This window comes from Rattus rattus, chromosome 6 (assembly GCF_011064425.1).
Source record: "Rattus rattus isolate New Zealand chromosome 6, Rrattus_CSIRO_v1, whole genome shotgun sequence".
NCBI classification, from domain to species: Eukaryota; Metazoa; Chordata; class Mammalia; order Rodentia; family Muridae; genus Rattus; species Rattus rattus.
The window spans coordinates 56,907,302-56,923,865 of record NC_046159.1 but is presented as its reverse complement, the minus strand read 5'-3'; the positions used below and the strand labels follow the sequence as shown (position 1 = coordinate 56,923,865).

General features: G+C 45.6%; 1 protein-coding gene across 1 annotated transcript in view; it reads right to left on the bottom strand.

The window, feature by feature from the left end:
* Chchd6 (coiled-coil-helix-coiled-coil-helix domain containing 6) overlaps positions 1 to 16,564 on the bottom strand; it is a 217,476-nt gene that overhangs the window by 68,515 nt on the left and 132,397 nt on the right. The window lies entirely within an intron of this gene.

Here is a 16,564-nt window from a genome sequence, read left to right as displayed (position 1 = left end):
GAGATAAGTCTTTGAAGTACACCCCCCGCCCCCTTGGATTAAGGTGATGGCTGCAAGCTCCCACCACCAGAATGGTCCTACCCAGCCACCATGCTCCATGGTGAAATGTATGACCTGAAACTGTAAGCCAAAAATAAATCTCAAGTATTTTGTCACAATGCTGTGGAAAATAATTTATTTCATATCCCTTTTAATTTTCAGGTGAGAACTTCTTTGGGTTTATGTGACTCATGTTCAGCTTCTGGAATCAGACGCAATACTGCACTCTTTGGGTTCATCTCAGCCACCTGAGGGCAGTGGGTTTCCTGCTGACCCTAAAGATGAAAGTATGTCCTATGCAGGGCAGAATGCTTCTCTGTTAGTGGGTGTTGAACAGCCCTATGTGGAGAATGGAGTCTGGTTCTCAGGAAAGCATTCTCAGCCCCTAGACCACCCTCTGGGGACAGGAGGTGTCTGCTCTGTAGGATGGAGTGCTGTTCCTGTCACTTAATATCCTCCTGCCTCCAACCCCTTACTGTTACTACTGAGTTCACCTCCTCTCAATCCAAAGGAGCACAGGTGCCTGACATGTGATACTATACCAGGGCTGGGAGATGCTGGGCCTCAGACACCCATGCTAAGTCTTGGATGTCTAGACAGCCTGAACTGCTCCATGTTTTTCAGAGCACTGCTCTGGCTGCCCAGGAACACTTTCAGGGTTCATAGTTGTTCTTAGAAAGAAAGAGTGGGGAGAAATTAGTCTTAGTCATCTTGCCTTGACCAAAAGCCTACTGATGTTCATTTCACAGGGTCATAGTATGTCCTTGAAACACAGGAAGATATTTATTTCTGTTCATACTTACTTCCCCTATCTTTGTTTACCTGTTTTGTTTGTCTCACTCTGTAGCCTAGGCTGGCCTAGAACTTATATATCCTCCTGGCTCAGTCTCCCAAGGGCTGGGCTCCCAAGGGTTTCAGGTATGTGCCACCATAACCAGCTATTGATGTAATTTTAATTTACTTTTTTACTCGCTGATAGTTTCACACATTCTGCACACATAGGAATTTCATTTTCACCCTCTATTAATTTCTCTCACTGTACCTTCTGCTGAAACCCTACTTTCTAACAAGTACCCCTACTTTGAAGTCATGTATGTGTGGGTATGTGTGTGTCCTAGAGTTTAGTCAGAGTTACTCACTGGCAGTTTAGAGGGAGGTTATTTACTGCTGATAAAATTTTGAGTAAAGAAAACAGTATGGTTCAAAATTCAAAGTACACATAAAATGTCTAGTCAGACCAGTGCACCCCACTGTCGTCTTCTTACTCTTCTTCAGCCTTGGTGGTAAAACATCAGTTCATGCCTATTTTTCCTGCACTTTTTTTTTTTTTTTGAAAAATAAGCAGGTTCATATCTTTGCATCCTTGCTGCCCTGTTTTAGCAGAGGTCTGAGAATCTGTTAGCAGTTGATAATTGACACTCCAGAGACTCCCAGTTCTCCCAACCTGGCAGCTTCTCCTGTCAGCACCCTCGGAGGCTACTTTCTGCATAAACCCTTTCCCTCCATTCCGCTTATACTCTTCAGTCTGTCTCATCCCTACTGTTGCCATCCCCCTCTGATATTACTGGGTGCTTTTTTCCCCAGACTTGTCTCGTAATTTTTGCTCTTCAATCATTTGCATGTATGAGTCTGTTCGACAGAAACAAGAAATCTGTGCATCCTAATGCAGTATCCATTAGAGTTGGCTGGGAAGAGTTTTCAGTGACTCACATTCCAGTCCAGTAACAGGAGTGGCCAGAGGATATACACACTGGGTACTGATGTGATGTGCTGCTTGTGTTTCAAGATCATATGCTCAGGAGAAAAGTGAGATATTTTCCATAAAATATAGTCGATAAAACATAAAATGTTAACAATTATACTTCACCACTTTTTAAAATGTCACAAAATAGAAACGATACTGAACACTGTCATAGTGCTGGCAGGCTGCTCTGTTACCTCATACCCAGTTCACAGGAACAGGCAAACATCCCTGGAGGTTTGGAATTGACTCGGCTTCTTCCCACTGGAGGCAACACCCTTCACACTAGCTCTTTCCTGGATCCTCTGAACAAGCCAGCCCTCTTTCCCATTCCCTCCCTCACAGCACAGCCTCAGCACAGGGCTGGGAAGACCCTTCCTTGCTCACTGAGTTCACACAACAGGCATTTTTTGACTGTTTCCTGAGCTAAGGCTGCAAGAGCTAATACTTATGAAATGCTTGCACAGTGTCTGCCACACATAGAAGCGCAGTAAATATCAGTCTTTATTCTAGACAGGCAAAGTCACTGGCTGATATCCAAGAAGTACCAGCAAATTAGCAGATTCTACATTCTAGCCTCTTATTTTGCCAGAAGCTGGTGTTCTCATTAGATGCCATTAGAACAGCAAAGATACTTGCCAAGGCTGACCGTTTTAACAAGCGACAATGAAGTGACCTACATTCCTCCCGGGAGCTACAGGAAGCTCAGGCGCCTACAGGTTTTCAGGCAGTATTCCTTAGGGAGATCTGTGATAGTTGAGGAACTTATAATATTCCCGATCATCTCAGACAGGAACAAAACAGAGTATCCTGCTTCTAAGAAGGCCTTTCACGTACCCTGTGACTTGGGTAAGTAACTTGAACCTCCCTGAGCTTGAGGCTACACTCTGGGCTTTCATATTTGAAAAGCGTTGCCTACCTTTGCACTAGCTGGCTTTGCTTAGACCAACATGAAGTATGATGTCAACTTACCTGACAACCCAGCACTCCTTAAAACACTATAAACCCAAACACACTTCATATGGCCCCTTCCCCACCGGCATTCTAAACACATACCCACACATCTTATCCTAGGTCTTTAGATACCACAATGCCACTGTGGCTGAGCAGTGTACACCTGGCCAGTTAAAAGCTCCACCCTCAGCTTTCCTGTGCTCAAAATGGACCTCAGGTGGCTTAACCAGGAGGAAAGATCCCATACCTGGCCGTCTTCAATGGCCAGTCCCTTGCTGAAGGTACATGAGGCATGAATCTCTCCAGGATCTGTATTGAGTATATACTCTCCCAGAGGGTATCCCCATCCCTTCTGCCTGAGATTCTGGTGTTTGAGGCTGTGATACATAAGGATCTTTTTTTTTTTCTGGCCTGAAGTTTGGGACAAGGAAAAAACCCATTCAGTCTTGGGACATGGAGGCCAGCACAGGATTTCTCCAGGAAGGTTCAGGGAAGGTATCCTGAGTCATAGGGTAGAATCTGACTGGCACTTTCAGGGGTCTGTATAAGTATCAAGTAAACCCAGAAGCTGATCAGTTCAGCTGGTGGGAGTATGGGCAAGGCTGGGGACTGTGAAGTAGTAGCCATGTGATAAAAGTATCCTGTGATCAGGGCACAGGCAAGGTCACCTTGTGTACTCACTGGGAGCAAAAGGCTAGGCATCCATTAAGGCCCAGTGAATAGATGCTGACAGCACGGATGGAAAGGGGATAGTTTTTAACAGTTTAGTAATGACTGACATGGGTAGTGGGGGGAAGGGACCACTAGACTCTTCGTTTCCTGATATCTGGTCAGGAGGGTATCCACTGGGAGTAACAGTGTGAGTGGAGTATATGCACCTGGAAGACAGAGAGCCCTCACATGGTAATACTGCACGAATCTTGACTCTTGAGTAGAGCTGGCCTCCTTGTATTTCAGATGACACTAGTTCCTTATAGCCCAGGCTACGGGCACAAGCTTCTGATAATTGGTTTCATGACATTTTTCTTCTCAGTCAACAACTCCATTCAGATTCTGTTTTATTTGTTTGCTTGTTTTTTTTTTTGTTTTTCCCCTTGAGACAGGTTTTTCTGTACAACAGTGCTGGCTGTTGTCCTGGAACTCCTGGAACTCACTGTGTAGACCAGGCTGGCCTCAAACTCATAGAGATCTGTTTGCCTCTACCTCTTGAGTGCTAGGATTAAAGGATTAAAGTAGCCAGTGGTTAAGAGCACTGACTGCTCTTCCAGAGGTCCTGAGTTCAATTCCCAGCAACCACATGGTGGCTCACAACCATCTGTGATGAGATCTGAAGCCCTTTTATGGTGTGTCTGAAGACAGCAACCTTGTATTCATATACTTAAAATAAATAAAAAATTCTTTAAAAAAGGGTGTGTGCCACCATTGCTTGATTCCACCTAAGTCCTTAAAACCTATTTAAGGTTTCACTGTGAACACCTGAACCAATTTGAGAGTGTGATAAAACTGTAGAAAATTTATTTTGCAAATAAATCTGTATGATAAATGGCAATGCAGATGAAATGAATCCCACAGGCATCTCAAGAGGGTCATCCCAAGGATGAGCCAGATGTACCTGTGACTAACTATGCCCAGGTGACATGAGAGCAGTCTAAAGGGGACATGATTGGACCTGGGATGCAGAATAATTAGAACGAGGTGTCCAATTCTGCTGGCTGCCAGCTCACTTCCCATTCTTGATGGCTCATATTCCTATCACTACAATATAGAAATCAGTTCAACAGTAGAGGCAAAAGCACAGACTTCAGATCAGCCAGTGCTACGTTTAAACTCTATTTTCATCATCTACCAAGCAACTCTATGCACCAAGTCCCACCATACAATGGGAATGGCTGCATACACCCAAAAGAACCATGGCAACTAGAGATAAAGACCCTGGCAAAATGCCAAGTACTGAGACCTGCTACAAATGGAAGCGAGAGAAGGTTCCCTACATGCTGGCCGAAAAGGAGCCATAGGAGAGAAACCTTCCTCCCTGCCTGAACGAGGTGATGCTTAGGCAGCCTGCAGAGGCCCCAGAAGCAGCACGAACTAGCAGGTCTTATCACTGCACTGCAGCAGCCTTGACTCTGGATTAGGTTCCCCTGGTTAGCCAACCCAAACCAAGTCCTGGCTGAATTGGTACCCATTGGCCAAGGGAAGACACTAAACATACCTGGAGCCTTTCTGTCATCAGAGACTAAAGTCTCCCTTCCTGGGCACACCCTGCTGATATCTGTGAAGCATGTCCTGAATAATGAGCTACAATGAGGCAGCAAACAAAGCAAGGTGCAGAGGTTTCAGTAAAGGACTAAAAGGGAAGTCAGGCATGGGACCATCACCACTGTGCATTCCAGCAAATTCTTTCACTCAGCGATTCTTCAGAAGGCTTGTGACTCAATGTCTCCAATTATGGGCATGTGTCATCAGGCCTAGTAAAGCCTACAGCCCTTACCAAACACCTCAGGCTGGTGAGGTGCTAGAAGCTGCACTGGAGTTACTGGGCCATTCTGGCACCACTGCTGGTCTCGTGTTGAACGATCCTCACAGGGCCCTGTCCTGGACTGCAGGGTGGAAAGCCACACCCTTGGTCCCTCACTATCTGACTACAACACTATCTCCTTAACTGTCTCCAGATGTTACCAAACATCCCCTAGAGTCACAACCATCCCAGAGGGAAGACCACACTCCGTAAGGGCAGGAGTTCAAACATGCAAACAAATACTCTTGAGAAATAAAATGAATGCTCTTAAAAGGAAGAAGGAGCTTGTAAGCTGACCCTACCCCCTACAGATTGTAGCTCACAGGGTGATAGGTAGGTACAGGGCCCAGAGGAACAGACCAGTTTGTAGAAAGGGAGTTCATGAGTTCCTTATGCTTCTAGGAGAGGCCCCTAAGGCCCCGAAGGCCTCTCCTAGATCTGACATAGTAGTTACTTTCCTAGAAATACCTGCTTCCAATGGAAAGCAGAGAACTGACATTAAGGAATGGTCCAGGCATGTAAGGAAGGGGTCAGGAGAGCTGAGGCCTGGAAAGTTGAGCCTTTAAAAAAAGGAAAGAGGGGGCTGGGGAAGCTTTTAAAATTGGATTAGGAGTGATAAGAGCAGGAAGGGTTGGACTCATATTGGGGTGAAAGGTGGCCAGTTAGCAAGATGGAAAGAAAGGACTCCTAAACTCCTTCTGTTATCAAAGAGAACAATCTCCTGACTGAGACTGAATCAGGCACTGATATGAGGGAATTGAAACTCAAGGCAGGAGAGATTGCAAGAGAACATTCAGTCACACTAAATGAATTCAAATCTCCCCATCCAGATGCTTCCAGCCTCAGCTTGGATTCACTCGCAGGAGAGACTTTGGGGCTGCAGCACTCCAGAGGATTCAGAGTAAATGGGAAGATGCCCAAGACAAGCAATGTCCAATTTATCAAAGGGGAAAAGGACAGAGCATCACGAATGACAGATAGGAGAGCAAATGTAGGAAGTCAGACATTGCCTAGCCCAGAACCCGTCCCTGCTTTTGCTTTCACATATTCTAATGAAGAGACAGGAGGGTCATGAGTTCCAGACGAAAATGAGGGTGAAGAGCAGCTCTTTCCAATTCTTGACAAGACACTCATGGCCAGATGGTAGTGGGGACACGGTGACTTGTAACAACTTTGTCACTCTTCAGAGTAGAAGTAGAACCAGTGGCCACCATTGTCCCTGGAAAGCAATTTAGTTTCATGTAAACCACAGCAATTACCTATCAATTAGATGAACTGAACCAATGAACACAGAGGGAAAGCAAAGGAGACTATTAGTTAACTAGCTACATCCTGGCAGGCCTGGCCACTCAGTACCTCATGTCCTCAATTCCCTAAAAGAAAGGACTCTAAACTCAGCATAGGTGACTCACTGACATAAGGTCAGTTAGCCAGCGCCAGGGCAGAAGTCAGATCTGGGTGAGGCTACGGATTCCCATGGTGATAATCACCGAAGGGGAGATAACAGGAGGCTTGTAGCATCTGTAAGAGCTCTTATACACAAGAGCTTTAAGACAGGACCAGAGTTTCAAATCAAGAAATGGAACTATGAACTACTAATAAACATGATTTCAAAATAATCATAAATGACAAAAAGAGAAAAAATGGAGAAGGAAGAGCATTTAAATTTATCACAAAACAGATAGATTACCAATATCTAGCTAGCCAAACAGCCTGTCATCTCAGCTACACAGGACACTGAGGTGGAAGGATCATTTAAGTCAACCCTGGGCAATAGTGACTCTGTAAATCATAAATAAATAAATCCCACAAAGAGTATCTATGAATAAACATACCAGGAAAAAGGATTTTTCTAACGATAATATATTTTAATCACTTGTTAATAAACATATCATTCTTTAAAGACATACAAATCAATTAAAAAACACAAATGACCTAAAAGAAAATGGCTGGCTGATATAAAGAGGCTATTCCCCCTCCAAATAAATATGGGATCAAAACAATGTTTAAAAACATATTTATGTTGATAATTGTAAAGTGTAGTCATTCTTACAAGGGATAAGATGCTGCGATGGCACAAGCAGGGGGAGAACCTCAAAGTCTTTTCACTGGAATACATTCCTGAAGAGAAATCTGGGGTAACCATTAAAACCAATTGTAACAGAGATGATAACCTTCCAAGTCATTAACAGGAAACCACCAAATAAACATAAGAAATTCCCATCATGCACTTGTCAAAAGGAACAAGTGAGACTGATGTGCAGAGGAAGTTGGTATGTAAAGTTGTCCAAGACACACCGTACGCAAGCCTACCTGTGAGAGTCTGTCTGTCTGCAGTAAGACATACCGTGTGCAAGCCTATCTGTGAGAGTCTAAGTAAGGCTACAGTAAGCACTCAGCAGAGGAAGTATTTGCAAGGAACTGCTCCAGCATTGGGTCTGTACCCAGCCATGTTTTCCATGCTTTCTGCAAACAAACATGCATTATATCTGTAATTCATTTAAAAGGTGATGAGAAAAATACCATGTACATAAGGTCAGGGGAGACCAGCACTGTCACACACCTGCAGTGGAGGGCAAGCTACATCAGCCTGTTCTGCATGCATCACCCCGGCCCTGGAGATATACAGAATTCATGACCCAGAAATCTTAAGTCTAAATATGCATTTTTCTAGAAGACCAGTCCAGATGGTTCTAATGCTAGAAAGACCTAGAACAACACACTGTACTGACAGGTGACTGGTAAGTCAAGGCACAAGGGGCAGGATGTTGCTAGTTAGACTGAGATTAAACTGGATGTGAAAGGCTGATGGCAGAACCAAGAACTGAAGGACACTGGGAAGCATGTGTGCTTATGGTCTGGCTGGATAAGTGAGCACTGAGGTAAACAACTGTCACTTCTTTTTAAGGGCAGGGTGATTTCATTCATTTCTGTTTAATCTTTATGCTTATTTGTATTTCCTGTGTTTCTTCTGTGAACACATATAAGTTAAGAAGTAAACAACAGGCAATATTATTCCATGGCTGGGTAAGCTCCAAGCAGATGGCCCAGTGATTCCTATGACACAAGTACTTAAGCAGAGTTTGGGGACTGAGAAGGCAGCAAAGAGCAGCCAGTACCATTCAGAGAATACCCTCCATCTCATTGGTCCACACAGGTCTGGCTGTGTGTGCTGCTGTAAGCTGACCTCTAGGGACAAAAAAAAAAAAAAAAAAAAAAGAAAAGAAAAGAAAAGAAAAGAAAATAGGTGGGGGAGGGAGGCCAAAAAGTGAATTAGGTGAAGCCATGACAGGGAACAGCTTTGTTGGGACAGCAAGCACAGGTAGGCAGCACAGGGAGTGGTCAGAAGGAGATTTCAGAACAGGCAATACCTGTCAGGCTGGGAAGGGCCCAGAGACACAAACCAGACCAAAGCGGAGTTTTGCAGCCTAGGCTGAGGAATCTTGGCCTTCTCCTGATTGCAGTGGAAAGACAATGAAAACCACCAGAAGATCTTGCTGCACAACTGGATGCTGGATCATGGGTGGAGTCCAAAAAAAGTACAATAATTAGAAGGAAAGACATGGCTTCAGTTCATGTGAGAGACTCTACCAGGCTGCCATGATGGAGGGAGGATCAAGGTGGGCCAGGAAGCACTAGTTCAGTGATATGAGCAGGACACTTAGTCTCTGGCACTAGGTCACAGTATCCTGAATCCCGATGTCAGGAGGCCCCTTTTTGGCCTCTCACTACCACACCAGCAGGAAATACTAAGGGGTTCACATGGTCAAATCCACCTGATCTTGGCCTGTGAGGGGAGCACTAAAAAGGAAAAAGTAGGAAAGTCCTGGAGCAGCTATCTATCAAAACTATTTAATAAAATTCTCTCCAACTGGAATGGGTGACAACTTGCATGTGTGATGAAAAGCTACCCTATAAGTGTCTATTTAGGAGACTTAATGTGCTGTGGGGACCAACATACAATGACATGAGCAGAAGCACTGCATATTATGGCTACTGCAGAAATGCATAGAAACCACTCCAAGTTACTGATTGAGTCTGGGCTGAAAAGGACCGTAGCAACACTAAAGAGCAAACAACGTAAACCAGAAGCAGCAGTTTAACCACAGGGCTAGCCTTTGACCTGGCTGGCAACTCCCTTTCCTAACAGGCTCTCCCAGCATTTAACTTCCATGCACTGAAGGAGGAAAAAGGGATCAAGCCATTGTCATGAACAAGTCTAAACTACATGACCACGGCCATGGGCTTCAGAACTAAGAATCAACTATAATGTGATTGTTGGATAAAGATTTATACCCCAAACAAATAGAAATCCAAATATTCTGGAAGAAGAGAATTTTGGAAAGAAATATCAAATGAATTAATGTCTGTCCTGTGTAAGATGAGGACATTGTAGTTGCATAAGGATTACATTTTTGAGACTTATGTGAAGTACAGGGGAGAAAGGCCATGCTGCTGGGCATTGGCTTTAAGGTGCTTAAGCAAAAAACAGTATGGAAAAGCAGAAGCAACCATGCCATGGGGAGAGGTGCTTACATGCCCCTGTGTGCTTCACTTGGGAACCTTCCCCAGAAACAGTGTTGACTTGAGCCCTGTAGATGCTAAGTATAGATTTTCTGAATTCGGGTAGCCAGGGCCTCAGAGCAGCAAACTCTAACTGCCAGCTGTGACTCCACCCAACTCGTGGTACCACTGCTGTAGATGGTTCTCTACCCAGTAGGCTGGTGAGTTCCCACTTCCTGGACTTGTTTGAGGATGGAACAAAAGGAATTGGAATAACTCACTCGCAACATACCTGGTGCTTTCCCAGCAAGCACTGAGGCCAGGTCAGCAGTCACTGTTGTCATCCAGCTTTCAGGGTCACTTTGAAGGTTAAAGGAGACAGGCAATGTTTTTGAATTTGAATACACTCACTAAATATTAGCTGCCGGGCACCAGGAAAAGCAGCTTTGGAGATTGGTTTAATTTGCTGTATATTAACTCACATAATTACCAAAGTTACCTAGGAGGTCAGAGCCTTTACCCTTTCCTGAAGCAGATTTTGGAAGACCTGGTTGCCTTTGACTGTAGTTTGATAGCTATAAAACATCAGGCTGCCACTTAGCCTCTTCTGTATCTTCATTTTCACGTGACCACGCCCAAGGGCACACAACAAAACCTGAGCAACAGCACTCAGGCACCGAAGCACAGCACAGCAATGTCAGCCGTCCTAGACATCTGTCCAAAGAGGGGCTGCACAGTCAGGGAGCAGCAGACTCTCCAAGTTTATAGAAGCCCATAGCTTTTGTGTTCAGCTTGGAAGGTGTCAGGTACAGAAAGTTCTAGCAAAATAGGAGATACGACTGTGTGGCAAAGAACCCATGATAGGTGACAAAGCAGAAGTAGTGCAGAGAAGGAAATGGGCACAGCGATGCTGGTAGCAGTAATGTCAGCTGTGACAGGTGGAGTGGGTGGGTGGTAAGGAGGTGCAAGTAGTGGGGTAAAGGTAGAGCCGAGGTGGAAGCTCGAGACCGAGTTGGAGGAGGTGTATGTGCTGGTGCTGGAGTTGGTGTAGGCCCTGACGGTAGAAGCAAAGGCAGAGGTGGACATGGTGCATGACCACACAGATGCGGCTGAAGGTCGAGGAGGTAGAGGATTAGACATGGTGAAAATGGAGGTGATGGAGGAGGGGATGGTAGCAGTGTAGTGGTGATGGAAGTAAAGTATGTGGTGGATGACGTGCAGTAAGGTGGGATAGGTGGAAGGTGGAGATGATGGAGATGGAGATGATAGAGACAGAGTTGAAGAGGAGGTGGAGGAGATAGAAGGGTGCTAATAGAGGAGGTAGAGGTGGGATGCCGATCCTGAATACCTGTTGAGACAGGTCATGGCTTGAATACAAACTGTTCTCCACACACTACTTGCTTTAATATTTGGTCCCCGCATGGCAGCACCACTTAGGAAAGTGGTGAAACCCTCAGCACAAAGGTTTTAGCTGACACTGACAGTAAGAATGGACAGTAAGGGTTATACCCCAGCCCTGCTTCCACTTCATCTCTGCTTTGTGGTTTGCCAAGATGCCAGCAAGTTGTGCCACAACCTCTTACCATTGTGACTTCCTTCCCCACCATAAATGGGTTGGACACTGTGAGCCAGGAGCCATTAATCCTCCCGTAAGTTGCTTATGAAGGGTATTTGCTCATAGCAGTGAGAAACGTATTTAACGTGACTAGTCTAAGACAGCATCTAACTCCAGTGACTGGGAGCTTAACATTCTCCTCACACTACCATGGAAAAGCTAGAGGGCTGTAGACAGACGTGGAAACAAGAGTCCCTGCTTTGTGAGGACAACAGCAGTTAAACTGTTCTGTTCTGTTATCCCTAGCTAGGATCACCAATGGTGGCTTCAGCTGATGCAAGGATACAAGGCAACGGGCTCCATGCAATGTCTTCATTATGTAACCTGTAACCATAGCTAATAATGCTGTCCTTGTGAAAATGCAGACTCCCAACCTTCAGGTCTTGTGTGACGTGGTGAAGTCCGCAAAGCTGTCAGTGGTGTTGAAACCCAGCACTTGATACTGTGCCATGTGCTTCTTAAGGCACGCAGGTGCAGGGCTATTTTCTCACATTCGGGAAAGGACACATGGCACAGGTCCCCAGCCCACTGCATCTTCTGTCTCTTTGGTGCTCAGGCATTTCTAAACAATGTACTTAATCCATTCCCACTCACAGCTTCTGAGAATACATAAATGTGAGGTGCTGTGACCAAAACAAGGCAGCAGTGAACAGCAGGCAGGCAACTGCTCTAGCTCCCAGCCTGGTACTGAGGTAAAAGACTTCTGGCTTCAGGTTTTTTTCAGATGTCTCCTTTGCTCAGTGGGTGATACATGTTCTCGCTTGCTCTGGAGGCAGTTCCTGTCCTTGGGGCTGATGTCCCCATTTGCCACTGTTTTAATTTCAGATCACTATGCTGTATCCCCACCACTCTGGCCTCTCTCAAGGCTTCTCTCTGGGAGTCCTTGTCACTTGTTTCATCTCTACAAAAGTGCCCTGCTCTGCATCTCGGTGGCATCTCTGGGCTGTGACACAGGATAGGCCTCCTGTCCTCAGCAGAGGTGTCTAATGGACATGCCTGTGCAGCTGTCCTTGCAGCAGCAGCTTTCCCACCATGTGGCCTGAAATCTTCACTCCTAGAGAACCTGTGGCCATTTGTTGGCATGCCTGCCTCTGACTCGGGACTAACTTCTGCCGGATCCCTCTCCAAAAGGTGACGGGAGGGTTCCTTTCAGATATACTGGTTTTCTACTCCTAACTACCAATATATTTTTTTCAAAGGTTTGTTTGTTTGTTTATTATAAGCAAACTGTAGCTGTCTTCAGACACACCAGAAGAGAGCATCAGATCTCACTTAAGATGGTTGTGAGCCACTATGTGGTTGCTGGAATTTGAACTCAGGAATTCTGAAAGAGCAATCAGTCTTCACCACTGAGCTATCTCTCCAGCCCAGGCCTTTCCTCTTCACATGCCTACCTCACCCCTATAAAGCCCAGTGTTAGCTTGTCTTCAGAGGGGAACTGACAAGGTTCCCTGGGTGTGGCTCACAAGTCCTGCTACACAGGCTTTCTTGGGTCTATGCTCTCTGCCCCCACGGCATCGGCCTGCTTCCCACATTCTCTTCCAAGCTGATGTAGAGAGGCAGCATGGTGTGGTAGAAGGAGCAGACTCCATCTATCAGCTGCACGGCTTCTGGCAGCTTGCTCAGCCTGTTTCTGAGTTCTTTCATTTGTAGAACACATGTAATATAATCTAGCTTGCAGGGCTGAAGCCAGGATCAGTTATAACTTATGAAAGGGGCCTGGCACATGGTGCAGGCTCACAAAATCAGACTGACTACTGTCTTGTGGGACCCACTCCTCTTGCTTAACACTTCTCACTGGTCATTCTGCCTCATACCCACATGTCTAGAATTAGGCTCATCTCTGCCCCCAAAAGCAGCAGCTCACATGACTTTCTTTCCCTAAATGGTACCATTATTCTCCCGGGCTTTCAAGCTCAAATCTCTCTCCAGCTTTCAGGCCGTGCAGACTTTAAAACTATCTAAGGCCACATTTTCAGTGAGGTCCCCCAAGATCAGATGCTAATATGTCTATTCAGCATATTACCATGGCCTGTGTGTGGAGCACCTCTGCTGAGGAGGCTGGGCCTCCACCTTTTAGGCTGCCATGGCCATCTTGGTCATTCTCCAAACACTACTTCTACTAAACAGCCTTCTTGGCAAAGCTCTCTTCTTCCCCTCCAGAAACCCGAATGCGTTTGTTTCCTGTTTATGTGCACACACTTCCCTCTCTTTACTCTGGAAAATATTTACTAAGCCCCTATTATATGCCCAGCACTGCATTCCTGGCCCTATTGATGAATCACCCTTTCTGAATGACACTAATCAGGACTGTGCTCAACAGCTTTTACAGGAAGAAGGGGGAAGCCGTAGACACTAGCATGGATTAGTCAACATGGTATGTGCTGTGTGCGCTACAATCTGTGGGAGGGCTCCAGGTCCCAGGAGAAGGGACAAAGCAGCAGAAGGTATCAGGATTCCATGATTGTGGTCTGAGGTTTTCCTGAGCACATGGTTTCTTCTGGAGAATCTGCTGTACCACTAGGTGTGTGCACACCTGGTTGTAACAGACCTGGACCTTAGTTTTTCTGAGGTGGCTTTGTCAATGTACTCCCACAGGATTGTCACTAGCAAATGAAAACATTATGAATACACTGATCGACACCCCAAGAAACAAGGATACCCGTGCCTAGGTCAGGTAGGCTTGTGTGTTAGTAAGAAGGCTGATTAGGACTGTTTGAATCTGCTTACAGCCCTTCTTTATCAGAGGAAAAGGAGGAAGAAAGGATTCACCACTCAGGAACAGGGAAGCAGGATGTGTACAGATGTCTGTGCTGTCCAGGAAGAATACAAACATTTCTAAGTTTTGTGTTTTCTCCAAAATTCAGTCTTGGAAGCTAGTTTACAGGCTTTTCCCTCCATGCAGCTGAAAAGTTTGGGAAAGTAAGATGAGGTTTTACAGAACTGGGAGGTCTTTGTGGCCCAGAAGTTAGAGCATGGGCATCAGTTCTCTCTATTCCAAAGGACTCCACAAGGTGGAGCCACACTTTGCTTATGCCCTACCATCTCCCCTCCACACCAGATAACCTGTGGCCTCATCACCTCTCTTCTACACCTGAGGCTTCCATGAAACAACAAACTTGAATTGATGTGGAACTAATGAATGGCTATGTACTTAAAATTAAAAAGAGGGACAGGGTGAAAACAACATTAAAGAGAACTTATTACTTATGTCAGTATGCATTCTGATATTTGCTTTGCACAAATAATCACTCATGATAAAATAATGGGCAGATTAGCACCTCACTTCAAGGATAAGAAAATTGAGAAATGCTAGTATGAACTAGTCCCAGCCCCCTGCACAATGCCTTGCTTGTGGGACTCCTGGCAGGCATTCATAAAAAGCCTTATGAAGGCCAGAGAGGAGGAGCCTCCATCCCAGAGAGCAGGAGATGGGGACAGATCATCTTCAGTACTGAAACTCACCTCAGCATACCTAGGTTCAAATTCACAGCATACATGTACATACCCATGTCCATGTACTAATCCAAAACTGAAGCACTCACTATGACACCATACAGGATCCCGAGTGGCTACAGGGCAAAACTAGCACCTTGTCCAGGGAAACACTTCCACTGCCTACATCAGTCCTCATTCCCTCCTCACAGACAACACAGATGACTCCATCTTAAAGATGAAGAAAGGGAGACATAGGGAGAAATGGTAACTGCAGAGCAACAGAGACAACCTAGCCCTTCAGATTCTGACACCCAGGCTCGTCAGCTCAGCTGGATAGATGATTGTCCCCTGTGACTAGGATGCCTACAGTTCTCCCTTAGGTGCATGAGAACATTCCTTTGGCCCATGTATTCAGCAGTTCACTGTTATCCCTGGCAAAATTCAATGCTTTACACTTAGAACTTTCCATGTGGTACAGAGTGTGATTATTTGTAAAGTTTGCTAAATATGACAGCCTCTACTTCCACACTAAAAGGCCATCATGGCAGGACAAAAACAGCAGTATAAAAGCACCACAAAGTCTCCTTTTCCTAGACCATGAGCCTGGACCATACAAGCTTTCTTTTCCTGCCTGTTATAGTGACCAGGGGAGGCCCACAAGGAACTCCAGGACTGGTCCCAAGGATGTCAGGTGGCAGAATTCCAGAATGAGCCCTTCTCCTCCTGGGCAAGAGTCTACTCTCCATGTCATGGAACCAGATAGGGTTCCACTGTCCACATCTTCTCCACTTCCTCTTAGATCAGGCTCTGCTCTCAGTGTCTATACTCAAAGAAACAAAAAAGGGAAAGAAAGGAAAGAGAGAAAGAAACAGGAAGGAGGTGTTGAGCAAGGGGTGAGGAAGGACAGAGAAGGGATGAACACGATGGTTGGGAGGTCTGGGAGCTGCAAATGGCAAGGTCTAAGAGTGTTCAGAAACAGAAGTCAAATGGAAGAAAAGCAGCAGCTATAAAGAGATTGTCAGAGGCTGTATTTTCCTCTTCTCAACCATTACCAGAATAAACTTATCCATGGAAAGGATCAAAACCCTGTTTCAGAACTAATACAGGTAAGCCTAACTCTTTGGCCTCCCCACAACCCTACTACCTCTGGCCTGATCTCCATCTGCTGTGATGTGGCGTGTTTTCCTCTCCATTATTGCCAGCAAAGCACTACCAGAAAGGAGAGCATACTTTGACAGCTCCTGTCAAAGCAGAGAACTATTCACAAGCATGTAAAATTCTCTGTGTGTGAGGAGTGGGGCTCCCCTTTCTCAGAAGTAGGGAGGAAGAGCGTTGGTGGAGGAGCCTGGTGGGAGAACTGCCTCTCTTGTGGCAGAGCAGAAGACTGGCCTTACAGAGACACCAAGGAGGAAGAGGAACGTGATGAAAGGAAAACAGATTTAGAGGAGGAAAGCTGCTGCAAGACCATTTCCTCCCATCCTACAGAAGCATGTGCACAAGCTCTGAGTCGCCAAGCCCAAATCAGAGATGAGAAGAACACAGCAGGAAACAGTACTGCACATACAACCAGAAGGAATATCTCCATGCCTGAGAACATATGGGCGACTGTGATAATTAGAGCCATGGCTGGTGGATTTTTTTTTAAACTCCTTTTTGTAATCCCGAATCACAATTCTTAACATGGCATGCTATAGTCAAACCTGTACACGCACTGCTTTGTGAAAGCTGGCTCCTTAAAGGCCACTTGGCACTGCTC